The sequence below is a fragment of the Macaca thibetana genome, chromosome 1 (assembly GCF_024542745.1).
Source record: "Macaca thibetana thibetana isolate TM-01 chromosome 1, ASM2454274v1, whole genome shotgun sequence".
NCBI lineage: Eukaryota > Metazoa > Chordata > Mammalia > Primates > Cercopithecidae > Macaca > Macaca thibetana.
Window position 1 is genome coordinate 187,666,560 of NC_065578.1, and position 18,027 is coordinate 187,684,586.

Sequence of the window (18,027 nt, forward strand, 5' to 3'; positions counted from 1 at the left end):
TGTAATAGCTAAAGCTTATTGAACATCTACTATGCATATCATCTCTGATAATAACAGTAGCCATGCAAGGTAAATACTATTGCCCTTAATTTATAGATGAAGAAACAGAGGCTTAGAAAGATTAAGTAACTTGCCTAGGACCACACAGCTAGTAAATGGCTGGGCTAGGATTTGACTGGGTTCATATTTCTCCAGAGCACATCCTTTCTCAGAATATCATAAAATCTCTCTGACTAAGGTGATAGGATTTAAATTGTGACACTCCTTGAGCACAGACAGCATCATGTTCATCTTATAAGAGGCATTTAATAAAGATTTGATGTAGACTGGTTATGCAGGAGGCCAAGTTCTGATGCAGGCTCCCTTGGCTTTGCTGACAATGTTTTCCTGAAGAAGGGAGAGGGCAGTAACTTGATAGGACAAGAGAATTCTGGCCTCCACTGGCCAAAGTGGAGGTCAGAAGACCATCTGTTCAGTAGGTGGTAATAATAACACACCCACAGCAACAAGGCAAGGAACAGGGCAGAGCAACAGGTCCTCAGGAATCAGAGGGCAGGAGGAGCAGCCAGGCTACAGGGGGCAGGCTCCAATCATGCCAGTGAGATTAGCTGCAGGCCAGAGGAACCAGGCAGGGAATACTGATACCCTGGCTCTGGGGTGGGATGGGGTGTGGATGGAGGGGGATACGGGTGCTAACTTGTAGGATTTGCCAATTCTCAAGGTGTAAATGCTCCCAACATGGCCAATTTAAAGCTACCAATGTGATGTTGACTGGCTCACAAAATACCCCAGATTTGGATAAGGGGCCTTTACCATTAGAATCAGGAATGCACTGTGGCAAGGACTTGGGTCCTGGCCAGCAAAATAAGATGTAGCTACAGAGACTCAGAGGCCTAGAGAGAATCACAGGAATTTAGAGAGATTACATCCTTGCCCTGTAGCACCCTTCTAGAAAGATAACTCTGCTTACAGAATACCCAGAGGAGACCCTGCAAAGTCTCTCCTGGCAACCTTTCACTGCTTTCTAACTGTCTTAAACATACAGCATTAGGGATCTGGACCAAAAACCTGTAGTCACAAGGTAATGATTCATCCATTCATTTATCAAACATTTTTTAAGGTCTTTCAAGGTACCAGGTATTGTGTTGAAACCATACACCTTCATTCCCTCTTAACTGTAGATACCTTGAGGGAAAGGGGGGCTGTGTTCCTACCCCAGCACCTAGAGCAATGCCAGACACATGAAAAGCATTTGAATATTTGTTTGAGTAAATCATTGGAATCAAGTTCACTAATGGAAAAAGAAAATTAAAGAAAGTCAACATATCTTCAGAAAACTTGGAGGAGTTTATATTCCCACAGTATGATTTTCTTCTCTTTCCCAGCCTTCCTCTCATCTCATAAGTGGTTTGGGATTTTAAAGACATCACAGAAACATTAAGGATACATTTGTCAAGGTTAGAAGGTCCTTATTTCATTTGTAAAACTGCTGCATTATTTTACATGTGAAGAAAAGTGGGGGGTTTGGGTAATGGAAATAAGAATCTATCAAGTTCTCAGGGGGATGAAAAATCCCAGTGTTTAGCACTGCCTGTGGGCCCAGGCTTTGAATAACAGAACAGAGGCCTGACCCATTGACTGATGCCTGTCCCGGCAGGGCATTTCTGAAAGAGAAGGTCTTTGCCCACAACCTGAATTTCCTCTGCAACAAAAGGAATTCCTATAAGATTCACCAGATATGCAAAGACAAGGGGCTGCCTTTGCAAGAGAGACTCAGATCTCCCCAGCGAAACCACATGGGTCATTGAGAGCTTTGAGGGCTACCTTTGCTGGAACACCTTTTAGCCCCAGCCAGTGTAGGAGAAACCTAGGGGTAGGATAGGGCCCACTCACATCTCTGTAACCTCTGAGATTAACAGAGGAGGTGCTCTGAGTGACTGGAAAGGCAAGGGTTAGGGAATCCAGGCCAGTGCTCCCCCAAAAACTCAATCTGTGGGCTGCTTCTCCAAAATCAAGATAGGGTTTATCAAACTTCTTCCTAGGAAGGACTCTGGCAGGTACCTAAAAGATTAAAATCCTTATTTTCCAGTCTGTGAACTCTAAGCCACGTATCATCTAACCAGCCTAGAAGGAGATTGAGTATTTGATTAAAAAAAATGAAACATTTTCAATTGTTACTTGTCTGTTCTTTGTTTTTCCACCCATCGATTTACATTTGGTCTACCGCACTTTATTTTTCTTTTATGTCTCCATTACAGGATTAATTGTGTCGTGCTATATTACTTTATAGGTCTGTTTCCTCTGCTCTTGAAAGAGCAGAGTCTTGAAAGATCTGAGTCGCTTTCTTGCAAAGGCAGCCCCTTGTCTTTGCATATCTGGTGAATCTTATAGGAATTCCTCTTGTTGCAGAGGAAATTCAGGTTGTGGGCAAACACCTTCTCTTTCAGAGAACTTCTTGGTGGTAGAGACTATGCATCTGTGAGTTTCCAGTGCCTAGTATAACCCTGGATATATAGTCAGTGTTCCATAGGCACTTGTTTAGTTAGTGAACACATTAATTAATTTCTCAGTGGGTCAAGATGAGGGGAAAGAAAGAGATGGAGATCAAGAAAGAGCAGAAATGTCCAGGCATCGTGGCTCATGCCTGTAATCCCAGCACTTTGGGAAGCCAAGGAGGGTGGATTGCTTGAGGCCAGGAGTTGCAGAACAGTCTGGGCAACATAGCAATACCCCATCTCTTTAAAAAATTTTAAAAACTTAGCCAGGCACGGTGGTGAGTGCCTGTAGTCCCAGCTATGTGGGAGGCTGAGACAGGAGGGTTGCTTGAGTCTGGTAGTCTGAGACTGCAGTGAGCCATGATTATACCACTGCACTCCAGGCTGGGCAACAGAGCAAGACCCCATCTCTTTATAAAAAGAGTAGAAATGAAGGAAATGGAGACCAGGATAAGTGGTAATAAAAAAATGTACATAGAGAAGGGACCTGAGTAGACATCATTTCCCTAATGTGACAAAATAAAGAGCCATTCCCAGATGAACACAAGCCTCCAGTGATGAAAAGCTTTGTGACTTTCTTCCCAGATGAAGGAATGGGTTAAATTAGCTTGCAACTTTTTAAGGTTTCTAAAATATACATCAGTGAAGAACCAAGCAAAGGGCAAGGGGGAGGAAAGAATTTTTCACAGAAACATCAAGAAGTAACCTTTAAAGTAGAAGATAGGCAAGAGCATCAAGACAGGTTAGGTTTCCCTACCAACAGGGCACACCAAGCTGGCTCAGTGATCAAGCCATGTAATATTATTTACATTAGGAAAAAACTCTACTGTGGCATGAATGCATAGTGGGCACTACAGAATGTATTCTTTCTGTCCACCTCTCTCTTACTGCAGTGGTGGCATCTCCTCCAGAGGTGTCAGAGAAGTTAGAGGGCATGGTCTATGATGTGCATCAAATCTAATAACATTTCTGGACTTAGTAAGGTGAGGTTTTGTTAGGAAGGATGATTGCAAGGGGTAAAAGGAGCTATTGCAATAGTGGGACTGCAGTGACCATAAGATCTGCAAGCATCTCAAGGGACAGGCAAAAATAGCTTTCCTTTATAAGGAGGAGTAAACAAGGCTAGAAAGAACCAGGTGTGGGGAGATGGGGTGAAAGTCTGCCGTGGTGGGCTAATAGATCAGAGTGTTTGGCCTGAGGCCAGCTGCTTCTCAGGAGGGTCTGTTAAAGGGGAGTTGTATGCTCACCAAAGTTCAGATATCTGGGAGCAGAAGAGAAGCTTAACCAAAGTTTGATTAACAAGCATTTTTGTTTCAATTGACCAGGAATGAAGAGCTGTCTAGCTAATCCTTTATGAGGCAATGCATGGGAATTTGGGGAGTCTGAGTCTGGCCTTGCCATGGGTAAACAAAGGGGCATCTGTGAGTCTTAGCTAAGTCACAGGGTAACGGTGGTTCTTCGTAGTAAGCCATTTCCCGGAACAAAAGGAGGGGGGTTATTTCTTAACCTTCTCTGTTTTCCAGGATCATGGGTCTTAGGTAAAACTCAACATTCCCACATGTGAGAAGACTTTCTTGCATTTATTCATTTATTCCTTACAGTCTACAGAGACCAGAGAAGATTCGTTCTGAGATATATTTTCCCTGAGGTGGTTGGTTATATTATCTGTCTTGAATCAGGTTTCTGCTTATGCTCAAAATTGTTTAGGTTCCAATCTTCATCCTTTCTTTCTAATTAGCTGTATTTAATTAGATATTTTTTATGTGCCCAAATTCCAACATGTATATAATCCCAATATCACGTTCCCATTATTAGCAGACTATTCGTGTCTTGGGACAATCCCTCAAAATGTCTCAGTTGAGTGGCGTTTTATAAGATCATCTAAATCTTTTGCTTCATCTGTGTTCTTGTCCTCCTGATTATGATTTGGCTTCCTATGTAGTTTGACTACAAGAAGAGAATGCACTAATCAGGCAGCTTTTAGTGCTCTGGCTGTATGACAATTACTTATTATTGTAACTTGTCAGTTGGCCTTCTGACATCTACCTCTGTCTCACATGCATCTCAGCACAGGTGGGTCCCCAGGGTCTCATGGCCAGTGACAGCTTATCTCTACCCCTGCAAAGCCAAAACCAAGTCCAAGAGTGCAGGAGCATCTGCAAGATGCCCCCTAAGGATGACACCTTGGATATCACCTCAGATGACACCACTACTATGTCCAGCTACCATTTTATAAAACCCTCTAGTCTCTGCAACAAAGACTGCCAGAAAGATCGATCTCCCAAATCACTTTAACCTCAGCAGACACTGAAGAATGAGAGAAAACATGGACCCCATCCTCAATATTTTTTTCTTTTTTTTGTTTATTGCTGTTTATCTTCAGTCCTGTTCCCATGCTCTTACCCCGATAGGCAAGCATTCTAATGTGCTTGACGTATGTATGCATACATTCTTGCAAATTATTGATTATTGATTTGTGTTTAATATTTATATAAGTCAAACTGGGTTACAGATGTCATTCAACTTCCTTCTTTCTCTACTTCATACTATGTTTGAAAGCTCCATCTGCGTCAGTATTCGTGCATTCAGTATTTAGCTTCTTTCTGCTGCAAAGTGCTCCATGATGTGCACATGCCATGCCTGGCTTATCCATTCCCCAAGGACAGACACTCAGAGAACCACTACCACACTTCTCAACAAACAGTGTTGTGAGGAGTAGTCCCTTATGTGCCTCTTATGGGCCTGTGGAGGACAGTTTCTTGGGATATTTGCCCAGGAGCAGAATTTCTGGGTTCCTGCTTGCGTGCACTCAAGTTGACTGAAGGCTGCACTCCAGCCTGCAGGCCGGGGGGTTTCTGTAGTCCATATCCCTACCTGGCAGCATCCAGCTTTCTAATTTTTGACACTCCCACAGGTTAAAATTGATGTCTTACTGTTTTACTTTGCACATTTCTGATTACCGATAAATTTGAACATCTCTTCTTAAACTTACAAGGCTTTGGGGTTTGATTTTCTCTTAATCTATTCTTGTCCTTTGCCCATTTTTTTCTGTTAAGTATCACTGCTTTTTTGTTGTTGATTTACAGAAGCTCCTTGAACATCCTATATTTCAATCCCTTGTCAGTTTCAGACATTACAACTATTTTTTCCCAATATCATCTTTCAGTTTTATCTACATGGTCCATAAATCCTTAATTTTTAATTAGTAAAATCCAACCTTTTGCCTTATATCTTAGGCTTTCAAAGTTTTGTTTAATAAACCCTTGCCTATCCCAAGGTCACAAAGTTATTTTCTTACATTTTCTTCTTTTAACCTTCTACTAACCATTGCAATTACTTCTTTAATCTGTCCATAATTCTACTTTTGTGTATGATGTTCATTTAAAGGAATCCAGTTTGGTTTTTTTCCAGAAATATATCTTCAGCAAATGTAAAAGGCAGATAAGTTTGTGAAACCTTCTGGTTTTCTGAACATCTTGTAAGCTATATATCCCTTTCCCATTGAGTTGTAGTGCCACTTTACTGTATATTAAATTTCCATAGAAGGTGTATTACCAGAAAGTTTACTGATTGGATTCACTTGTTAGGGAGTAATAAGCCTTCAGAAGAATTCCTCAAAATAGGAAGAACAAAGGCTTCTAAAAGCATGTAGTATTTCCAGGGTGAGCTGTAATCTGGGGGAAAACTCATACAGACACCAAAACTCCTTCCTCTTCCTAGTGAGGCACAGTGGCTTTAAGTCGGAAAGCCTCTGCTGTCCCTTCTCTGACCACAGAACTGACCAAACTCAGAGGCAACCTGTACATCAGTTAAGCAGCGGCAGCATGATGGGAACTTTCAAAATTCCTTTAAGTATACTACCTCGTTAATGCTCAGGAAAGCCTCATGAAGTAGTTAGTACATCTCCATTTTACCGATGAAAAAGTTGAGATGCAAAGAGATTGAATAAGTATATACCAACCAGCCTGTCTGGCAGAGAAGGGACAGAGCTAGGTTTGAACCTAGGTGAGCTTAACTCCATCACTGCTGGCCCTTCCCTCTGGCATACTGCTCTTCACATTCACTTTGATCCTTTCAGACATAATGTTTACTGAGTCCTGACCACTGTAAGATATTGTGCTTGGTGCAGAAAGGATTCATTAGATGAGGAGTCTGTCCTTGAGGAACATATGTTCTTACCCGGAAGATAAGATGTAGCTACAAGCCAGTACAATATAGGTCAAGAAAGCAGAGCTGCCTTAGAGGAGGACTGAGCTCTGTGGTTACTCAGAATTTGTGGAAGTATTTCTAATTTTACCTTTCTCCAAGAGGTACCTACTCCATTAGATCTCCATGGATGCTGTAGTCACAAATTTGGATGTTGACTATTGGGTTTCACAAATGCTTAGCAGAACTGTAGCACCAGGGATTCCATTTGGACTTCTAGGAATTAAAGGAGAGAACCTCCGTCTGGCATGAAATGTCCTTCTTACTTGAGCCATTTGCAAGCTTGTCATCTGACCAGTAGCCTCAAGACCACTCAGTCTCAACAATTGTCTACCATTGGCAAAGGAAACACATGGGTCACAAATTCATAAACACTGGAGATACAGAAAGAAGGAACAGAAAGAAATGGGATAGGTGGATGTTTTGTTAACAGAACAAACTCTACCAACTTTCTGGATTTAAAAGGTGTCACAGTTTGGGGTCCCCAGAGTCAGACCACAGGACAAAGACCCATGTGAAAGTGGCTCAGGAGAGCCAAGGGAGGAAGTGAAGCAAGACAAGGAAGGGAAGGAGCCAAGCAAAGGCAACATTTCAGGCAAAATCCTAGTCTCAGTTTGATCCTGCAAGGGAGCCCTGGAGTGCACTGGGCATCTCAGAGCTTCTTCAGACTTGACCCCATGTTGCTAGGCTTTCACACTCCCCCCTCTATCAGGCATTGGTTCAAAGCCAGAGGGAGAAGGAACGGTGGAATGCAAACCCCAAGCTGCTCCAGTGGTCAAGGGCTATCCTCAGAAGAGAACAGGACACAAAGAGGCAAAGGCTCACAGAAGCTTGGGGAGTGGGGGGAGGGGAAGGCAGGCCTGGGCAGAGCATCAACAGAGCTGCTCTGGACAAGGGTGTGCAGCATATCCATAAGTCATGTTCAGGAATTCTGCCAGCCTGTAGCCATTCCTAGGGATCCTGGGAAACCCCTTCACTTTACAGATGAGAAAGTAGAGGCACAGAGAGGTTAAAGGACTTTCCAAAAATCATGTAAACTGATTTGTGACACATTTAGAGTGTCAGGCTCCTTAATTTAAGTCTAGCTCTCTTTCAACTACTTCTTGCCACCTCACTTCCCTGCAAGCTTAAAGGAATACTGTGCCAACTCAGTCAATCGTATTTTGCATTTTATTTACATTATTCTCTGTCTAGAGCCTGGCTTCTTTGAGGCCCAGCATCTGTCCTTGCAAGTCCCAGCCAGCCCACTGAGCCCTGCTTGGCGGCCCAGTAGAAAACAGAATTATTTCCTTGACAGAGGGCCCCACAGTCATCGGGAAGACTTATCTGGATAGTTAAGGAAATCTTGGTGCCTGAAGAAGGCACTCACAAGATGACAGGTCTGAATAGTCTGACAAATTTTTATTGCCCCAAAATCTCCAGTCCTGTAAGTCATGAAATAAATCTCAGTCTACATCAAATAAATTATTGTCTGTTTAAGAATGAAAGAGTGGATGAAGCAAAGAGTGCGCAAATGGCTTCTGCCTTTTTTTTTTCCCCTCAGCTCAATATCAGGATTTTTCAATCCAGAGCTTTGCCTAACCCTTCCCAACACTAAATCTCTCTTGCCAGCTCTTCTGATAGATAGACAGACCAAACAGCAGAGAGTCACCAAGGGGTTAAGCCTGCTTTTGAAGAATTGTGAGGACAACCAGGCAGGGAGGAAAGAAACTCTGAAAGATGAGCAAGCTGTCATGCTTGCTAGCTGGGCAGATGAGATGACCAGCAATTCCTTAGAGCAGTAACGATTTATCAGCATAAGGAAAAAAAAATCAATTGGCCAAACAATCTTTAAAAAGAAAGGAGAAAAAATAATGCAAGTGACTAAGGGGATGGGAAAAGAAATTTTAAGAATGAAATAGGAATGTCTTTTCTGCTCTCCTGTGGCCCGACCTGTGCTTCCTTCATCCTAGAATTTAACAAACTGAGTTATAATTGTCAATTTGCTTTTCTATTTCTCTGGCCACAATGCTATGTTCATGAGGACAAGGTCCCTGTCTTTTTTGTTCACCCTTGATGTATGCCAGGCTTAGTACAATGTCTACTACATGATAGGTGCTCATTATATATGTGTCAAATGACTAAGTAAGTGTATACATGCACTGGCAGTTTTAAAGTACCAATATTGACCCAGGCACAGTGCTAGACATTGACTTCCTTGAGTTGTACCAACCTCTCAACAGTGAGATAGGTATAACCATTTTGCAGATAAGAAAATGGAAATTTTCAGAAAGGTTAAATAAATTTCCTCAGGCCAGATAGTGAATAAATGGAAGAGCTGGAATTCAAACCAAGGTCTTTCTGACTCCAAAGTCTATGGTTTTTATTGGATTGACAATTTATCTATTGATAATTCTTTATGATGTGCAGCCTGGTTGCCTGATGTGAGAATGAGTCATCATCCTTCTCTGTGCTGCCCACCATTTTGTCATTTCATCCTTTGCCTACACTTTCTCCCTTTGGTACCCTGGAGAAAGGAAAAAGATGAGCTTCAAGCCAATTCATTAATTATACCTTGTCAGGTGCTTCTTTGGGTGTTCCATTTGTGTATGCTTCCTCCTCTCCTCTAGTATATAAACTCCAAGAGCCACATTTTGTGTTTCTCTGGCCATTCTTCCCCTAGGCACTTACAGGTATGATTTCTATCACAGGCGGTCATGTCGCCCTGGTTGGCGCTGCAGCAGAGGGTGACAGAATGAGGGCGCTAGGGACCCAGGGGGCTGTCGCACATAAATGGGAGGTGCACAGGAGCTGCCTTTGAAAGCCCTACCAATAACAGAATCAATCCATCAGTTGTACACAAAACAGACTGGTTCTTGACGGGCAAATGGGATTTAAACAAAAGGAGAGGAGGAGAGAGGATGGCATAAAGATAGGTTCTCAAAAAACTGGAGCGCCATGGAGTCAGCCAGTCTGTCTCTGCTTCCCTTTCCTTCTCTCTGGGCAGCAAGATAGCATCGGGCAAGGAAGTGAGTTTTTCTTTATGCTGCCCAGCCTTCCCACTGTGACCTTGGGTGACCTTCCTTGGCCTGAGTCTTCTCAATTGTAGAAGAAAGACTGAAGCCAGGCCTATATTTCCAACCCGGAGTTCCTGGAAACTTCATGCGTTTTGAGGTCTTTGATGTAACTTATTTAATGGGGCTGGTCAGTTGTCGGGGAGAGAAGAGAGCTACTGTGAGAGTCAAGAAGTGCTGAATGAAACCTATTATTAGAACCGCACCTGAACACTGGCCTGCTGAGGGGCCATCCATCTCTGCTGGGCTGAAGGGATGGAGTGTGATTAATGTAGCTGGCTAGCAATGTGGGCCCGCCTTGGCCCATCTCCTTCTCTGGATGCTGCTTGAAGAATTCATTAGAAGAGGGGAGCGGGGAAGGGGAAAAGCTGCCACTCTCCTCATTTCCCCACCCCCTCACTCCTTCAGTTTGGCTTTTTCAACTAAGAAAGTAAAAGCTGGCTGGGCGCAGTGGCTCAAGCCTGTAATCCCAGCACTTTGGGAGGCCGAGATGGGCGGATCCCGAGGTCAGGAGATCAAGACCATCCTGGCTAACATGGTGAAATCTCATCTCTACGAAAAAATACAAAAAACTAGCCGGGCGCAGTTACTATTTCCTTTGGGAGAAGGAGTGCCTGGGCTTGAAGCAAACTCACTTTATTGATTTCTCAGGTTGGATAACTTGACACCAAACACTGAAGCAGGAGCCCAGTTATCTCAATGCTTTATGTATAGGAAGCAGGAAAGACCTATAGCAGCAAGGGTTAGAAGCTTTTCAACCTAATCACTTGAAAATAAAAGGGACTACCTTCTCTATGTTGACCAAGCTGGAATCGTTTCTCAGGCTGTCTCCTGAAGGAGGCTGCAGTCTAGCCACATGGACAGGGGATAGATAACTTCTGGGTAACATGGTAAGTGCAGCACACAAGAGGCAGTGAGAGGCCAGAGGAAGGGCTGACCTGCCTCCTCCAGGCCTCCCGGAAGGGGTAAAGGAGCACTGGGTTGGTCAGAGGGCTCCCCACACCTCCCCACTCACAGATGCTAAGCCTAGAGTGATCCACACAGACTGCCAAGCAGCCAGTACCTCTGCTTTAACCCCAAGGACATGGGGTAAGTGAGCAATGGCTATTACTTAACCACTGGCATCACTCTTCATCACCCCTGTGATTTTCAGGGTGAATTCATCAAAGCATCATTTTTAGCATCCTATGAAAACCTAACACTTCTTGCTCCTGCTAGTGTCCATTCAATAATTGCTATAGTGACTGCTGAGGAGTGGGAGGAATGATCAGTCCCCTCCCAATTTGAAAACATTTCTCTATTAGTGATTCAGGCCATCTTTTCAAGTTTTTTTTTTTCAAGTTACTATTTCCCTTGGGAGAAGGAGTGCCTGGGCTTGAAGCAAACTCACTTTATTGATTTCTCAGGTTGGATAACTTGACACCAAACACTGAGGCAGGAGCCCAGTTATCTCAATGTTTTATGTGTAGGAAGCAGGAAAGACTAGAAGAAAAGGTCTCTGTTGCTGGAGCAAGAAGATTTATACTTTAGTGCAAGGTCTACAGCACATAGCTGGTGGATCTTGGGTAAATTACTTTTGTTACCTACCACACTAAAACAGACAACACACGTTTACTGACATCAACTTCTATTACTGGGTTATTTCTTGTCCCCTCAGAACTAGCACACATAATTTTCACCATTTCCTTATTTTATTATGTATGTATTTATTTTTCCCCCTTTATTCTAGGAGAGATTTGGGAAAACTTACAAAGGAGAAGAAGACAAAGAAAAAATAAGTTGAGTAAAAATATGTGACAGGGAAAATTAGTACCCTCAAATACGTGCCATAAGTTTCTCCCTGTTTATTGGAAATGAGCTGTTTGTTGGTCTCAGCGCTTTCTAGGAAGCTAATGAAGCAAATGAAGTCACATAACCTGAAAGAAGAAAGCATCCCAATTTTTCTAGGGATAAAATGAGCACTTCTTCCTGCTTCTAATAACTGATAGAGATTTCTTTCTTGGATACTAATAAAAGGACATTGGGAGATGTGGGAATCTGCATCCTCAACAACTTCACAAGAGTGAAAATGCCAATCATTTCTTAAGGCCATTATTTGTATTATTCCTCAATGCAAGAGAAGGACACAGTGCCAGTAAATTCAAGACACCCTGATTTTACTGAGGGATCAGAACAATGTGCTACAAGTATGCATCTGTTTGTTTTAGTCTTGACCTGTTGATAAACTTGATGTTAGTTAGACCAGTTGTTCACAGAGTGTAGTAGCCCTGAACTTGCAACATCACTATCACCTGGGAACTTACTAGATATATACATTTTTTAGCTCAACTCAGGCCTATAGAATCAGAAACTCTGGGGATGGAGCCAGGGAACCTGTATTTTAACAAGCTCCAATGCAATTTGAGGACCTGTGTGATATAGAGAGGAATGAGTAGTTTGCATGTCCTTTTTGAATGCTTTTTTTTTTTTTTTTTTTTTTTTTTTTTTGCCTTTGATCCTTTGATTAGAGTCAGACAGCAGGTAATTAGAAGATATATTGTCTTGGCAGGAGCCTGGAGAACAAATATTTATATTATCAATTTAAAGCAGATTCATATACTTTCAAAACCCACTCAGAGGAATGTCTGGTTGAAATCCTTCCTCTTCTGCATGCTAAGTCTCCCCAGATGGTTTTTGATCTCTCTGCTCTATACAGTGGGGTGTCAGGGCAGGCCAACAGTGGGGCCACATGTGTCCTCTGAAGATACCTTCCTTACTGGGTGCATTTCTTCATGGCTTTTCTTTAAATTGTTCATGTGTGTTTTGCAAGTGTGTTTATTCTTCCTCCCAAGATAGAGTCCTTCCAAGTTCTAAAATTGTATGATTATTCTATTAGGTAAGAATAGAGATATAAAAGCCCTAAACCTGAAATAAACTTTAGAGATAGTGTAATACAACCTTCTCATTTTACAGATCGTAAGTGAGTGGAGAGGGGAGCGATTTCTCTCTAGGTATTGCTTAGCTCAGGCCCTGGCACATACAGGTTCTCAATGACTCTTAGTTGAATCTGTTTCTTGACTGTATATAGCATTTTCATAATTCTCACATGGCTTTTAGCATTTTATCTCCATAAATAGTCGTGAGTATAATTATCCCTATTTTCAAATCAAGAAACTCGAACTTGAGTGGCTGTTTATCAAAATTGTACAGATTTTAATATTACAAATCCAGAACTGGAACCCAGGCCTCTTAAGTTGAGGCCCATTCACCTTTCTCTTCTGCCATGATGACTACAAGTCTGTGTGTCACACACTAGGTCCCCCGAAGACATGCAAATATATATCAAATTGAATGACTAAGTTTTGTGTAATAGTGGCCATGGCCAACCTCAAAGGCAAGGGTTTCGGCTTTTTCAGTGCCTGAGAGCCGCATCTCTGAGTAAGAACTGGCCAAGTGACCTTACCCAAACTCTACCCTCTGCAGAGAAATTGTAGGATGTGGCGGTTTTCACCAGACTTCTCTGAGAGGTATAGCTACTGGACTATCAAAGTCAGCTAAACACAAACTGAAGATAAAGGCATTTCTGTACCTTCATGTTTCTACACGTGTAGACATATTTTGGCACACATATAAATCTGTATAAATATGTTGAAACCACAATATCATTTCTGTTATAAGCAAAGCGATTTGATCTCCTCAGCAAAATTTATCTAAACAAATGCTGCGTAAGGGAGAGGAAAGAGAATGACAAATTGTTACTGAAGACCACAGACAAACTCAGGAGTTCCTCTGTAGTGTAAGTCTTAAATTCAGGATCTGCATCTGACTAAATGTCATGTTTTGTTTTCTGTTTTTTGCTTTTTGGGTTTCTCATTGTTTTCATTTTGCTATGACCTTCCCAAAGATCATAAGGCTACTGAAAGCCCATAAGGTAAGTTGTTGAAATTTTTTTAAATGCACTCCTTCCTCCAGGCAGACATAGCACTATGCCAGGGAGCATAACTTCAGGAGTAAAGCAGGGACTGGGTTTCTGCTCCTACTCACTCCTCAGCTGGGTGCCTTGGTGCAGGATATACAACCAACTCAACTGTACATGGAGGCCTTATCTTTATGAGCAAACCCTGTGGGTATTATAGCTGTGGAGCCATTCAATTCAATACAGTCAGTGTCTGGTGGTGCATCTCATGTATAGACATAAACAGAAGCCTTGCTTTCCACTAAGCCAAATCACCTTTGAATCAAATAGATATTGGTAGCCAAGAGTAACATGCAAAAGTATGTTTGCAGAACTGTTCCACATACTGTAATGGAAGACCATTTCTTCCAACCCTCTTATTTTATAGGATATCTCACTACATAAATCCAGATGGATACTAATAATACTAACGATAATACTAGTAATAGCTAAATAGCAAAAATACTTAATTCTTACTATATGCCAGGCATCATTCTAAATACACACCTCATAACACCTCTTTAAGGTATTATTACTATAATTTCCATTGTACAAATGCAGAACTTCTCTGAAACACAAGGGAGTTAAGTAACCTGCTCAAGGTCACAGCTAATACAAGTGGTAAAGCTGGGATCCCAATCCCCGAGTCCAGTTCCAGAGTCTGTGCTAATCAACCAGTGTGCCATTTTCCTAAAATTCTGGAAACATGCAGAATGCCAAGATAGGTAGGCGTGCAGTCAAACGGAAGTCCTGCAAGGGACTTTACTCCATCATATGGCTTGCCCTTTTCCTCCGTCCTGTAGAACCAGCCCCAGTCCCCGAGCCTGGCCTCAGCATCCCCACGCTGAGGGTTGCCGCCATCCCGAGTTGCAGCAAGAGTTGAATCCAAGTCCCACCTCCTTGCTATCTGGGAAGTGTATTTTCTGGTTTCAAGTGGGACACAAAACAGTTGTGAGACTGCATATTGGTGGCAGGGAACCCGCCAATGGGTCTCAGGGAGAGCCTGGGCTGATTGCAGACCCCGCCCCACCTGGCCACTCATTCCTCCTCTCCGCACCGCGAGGAGCCGCTGGCCTCTGGAGTTGGCCAGCTCCGCCTAAGCCTGCTGGGGCGACGCTGCTCTGGGCTGCCCCGGGTGGGCCGGCCCCATTACCGCTGATGCGGGACACTCGCCCGGCGGAGACCCCATTAACCGCGCCGCCCCGCTGCTCGGCGGCATCTGCTAATTACTCCGTCACTCCGTCTTGCGATCGCAAGACCCCAAGTCTTCTCATTTCCTGGTAATGCTCTAATGGTCTGCTCCCGTCGCCATGACAACACCAACACAGCTACGCTGGCCCCTCTGACTGCCTGAGGTGTGAGCATGCCTGAGGTGTGAGCAGAAGGCGCGTGTGTGCCTCGCAGGGCCCCTATGCGGTCTGCCGCGTTAGCGTTGCTGCGATGTCTCCACCGCTGCTCTTCGCCGTGGGCAGACCCGGGCGCCTGAAAGGGAGGAGCAGTGACCCGAGGTGGCCAAGGCCAAGCTGACACTTCCCATCTGGCAGCTGGGGACAGCTTACCCTCCCTCCTGCTCTCCCTCCTCCCTCCTCTCTTCTCCCTCAGCTCTGCAAATTGGTGACCCCCCAACCTGGGGCCCACAGAGGCTGGAATGGAGTCTGGAGACCGCTGCTCCACCCTGCCTCTCCGTCACTGAACGTGTGACCTTGGGGAAGCCCTTTAGCTCCTGGAGAGCCAGAGCCACCTAAGAGTGCATTCAATTTAAGGATGCATCTCCTCTCTGCTCAACAAAGAGGGAGGAGTTCCTGCACGCATTAGATGTCTGCCCTCTTGGAGCTTACAAATTCATTAAAGCATTCCAGAAAATGTGAAGACTTGGGGGTCTTGAGATTCCAGAGTGGCAGAATGATCTACATGCCACTGAGCAGCTGGGTGCCTCACCTAACGGAGTCTTACCTAGACCTTGGCTCTTTGAGTGCCTTCTCACAACACTTGACTAAAGTCTCTGGATCAGTGTCAGATGTGACCTATATTCTGTCCTTCTAGAAACTAACTGCAAAATGCATACTTATCCTAAATGTACCTGTATTCACTTGGTTATCCAGTTTTAGACACTCATAACTTTTTGGAATTTGGATTCTCACAGTCACCATGCCATTTCACGCATGCCTCCTGTTTACACAGCGCCTGTACATTCCATGAGCATGTATTCCATGCCAACGTCCAAGGCTTTGGAAACAAAAACGTGCTTGCTGAAAACCATAACTGTATTAATATTCCTTTTGTTTGTGTCCCATGGAAAATGCACCTCTAATCTTGGTGAGTTGATTTGTTTTTATGTTTTCAATGATACAACTAATGAAGTGATCTTGATCAAGTCATTTAACCTATATGGACTTTAGTTTTGGTAAATGCTTTAAAAATAATCATTAAACTGAACTGAAACAGAGAATTGGACTAAATGAGGTCTACAGTTGAATCACAGGTGGGAAAACACCTTGTATTTGCATGGTGATCTTTACTTCCTGAGGGATGTTCATACATTAGTTTCTGGAGACTGTTACTGTTGTTCTTGAGTACGCTTTCTGTTTGCCTAAGGCAAGGACGGTCCCTTGCCTTACTGCCTTATATTGTTCTCGGCATTCTCAGGAACGTGCCCTGTGTGTAGTGGCCTGAAAGAATTATTTGTTGATGATAAAGGAGAGGTCCAGGAAAGATAATCTAAGATTATCTGATTTCTTGCAAACTTCTTGAGAAGCTGGATTTAAAGACCCTAGCTGGCGCTGAGGTCTGTTGAATTTTCACTAACTCTTCTCTGTTCTCTAGTCATGACAGAGAACAATGGAAAGGAGCCTAGAGGAATAATGTTACTGCAGAAAAGTCAGTAGTTTCCATTTTTATTAAAATTCATTCTTCCCTAACTGCCATCTGTCTTCCTTCTGAGCCTGGCCAAATGCTTGGAGGTGAATGGATCAATGCTAATTTACATGACTGGTCCAGCTAACTATGGCCCCCATGCCCCGACATTTCCAATACACCCCTCAGCAAGGTTTTTACCTGAATATTCCAAACCAATAGGTTTTTTCCTCCATCTAAAACCATCACCAGGTATAGACAAGCCCCAGTGTCTGAAAAGTAAAAGAAAGCCTCTGAAAATTCAGCTTTTGGGTACAATTTGAACTTTTAGCACAACCTAGTGCAGCTGGAAATCTTGAGACTAAGCTAGCATTCATGCATTCAGCAATAGTCCCTGAATGCTCCCTCTATCCACAGTATCCAAAAGCAGTTTCCAGATGGGAGGACCCAGGCATTGTTTCCTATTACATGAGCCTCTGGAAGCTGTGCCAGGACACGTGGGGGAACAAAGTCACTTCTCACATTCCCTAGGAGACACTGTTCCTCACATGAGGTTCTGTCAAGCATCCTGCAGACCAGTAATCTATTTCCAGCCCTGTGGGGACTTGGTCTGGGATTAAGGGCAGCTCATCTCACCACTGTGCTGGCCCCTGAGAGAGTCTTGTACCTCAGGGACAATCTCTCTTGTCATTACCTGCCTCACAGGGATGTCAAGAGGATTTAATGAGATAATGTTTGTAAAGCATTTTGAGCTCCTCAGAAGAATGAATAGTGCTATATAAATGCAAAACATCATTATTATAATGATTACAGAAGCATTAACTGTAGTTAAAAGCAAGTGGGGCAGAGCCCTGATCCCATTATAATCTTCTATTTCTGAGAGCTGATAACCCTGAAATATGCACCCCCCTTTCCAACTGAAATTCTCCACCTTTATAATCGGCTCAGAGGTGAAATGTTTTGGGAAAATTTTGGAAATTTTTCTTTAGTCTCTTTTGAGAAGGAAGAACATTAAATAAGCACACTTTGTCTGCTTACAAAAGAGCTGTTTTGACCAAAATCATTCAAAAAGGCTGAGCTTTATGACTTCAAATTTAGCTGGTCTTTAGTCCCCACTGAGATAAATGGAGCAGTGTTAAATCTGAGAGGAGAAAATTGGTTTGGCAAGGTTCTAATGTTTGAAGCCGCCATTCAAGGGTTGCTGAATGGAGGCTGATTTTTCCATATAATAAAATTGTTTCTTTCTAGAGAAATTATTCCAAATATTTTTTTCCCACACTGGAAAATGAGGTTTGTTATGTTGACAATAATCCATCCTTCCAATTTAGAAAGATCATTGATTTTCAGGAGAACTCTCTAAGTTCTTTTTCTTTTATAGAATCAGTCTTTGAGTAGCAGAGGAGCCCACAGTACAGCATGTGTCTCAAACTGAAATGATTCTGGGAGCCAGGTAGGCCACATACAAGAGGGAAGTAGGCCAGGCATC

At 43.1% G+C, this 18,027-nt stretch overlaps 2 protein-coding genes across 10 annotated transcripts in view; both read left to right on the top strand.

The window, feature by feature from the left end:
• MRPS14 (mitochondrial ribosomal protein S14) overlaps nt 1–18,027 on the top strand; it is an 868,813-nt gene that overhangs the window by 279,173 nt on the left and 571,613 nt on the right. Inside the window, exon 1 of one of the 8 annotated variants that reach the window (XM_050767415.1) lies at nt 3,162–3,165. The exons of the other annotated variants lie outside the window; for them this stretch is intronic. The gene's annotated coding sequence lies outside the window, so the exon portion shown is untranslated. Of the gene's footprint in view, nt 1–3,161; nt 3,166–18,027 lie in introns of those variants that run through there. 8 annotated transcript variants of the gene reach the window in all.
• Nucleotides 1–18,027, top strand: part of TNR (tenascin R) — a 427,004-nt gene that overhangs the window by 130,452 nt on the left and 278,525 nt on the right. The gene's annotated exons all lie outside the window — the stretch shown is intronic.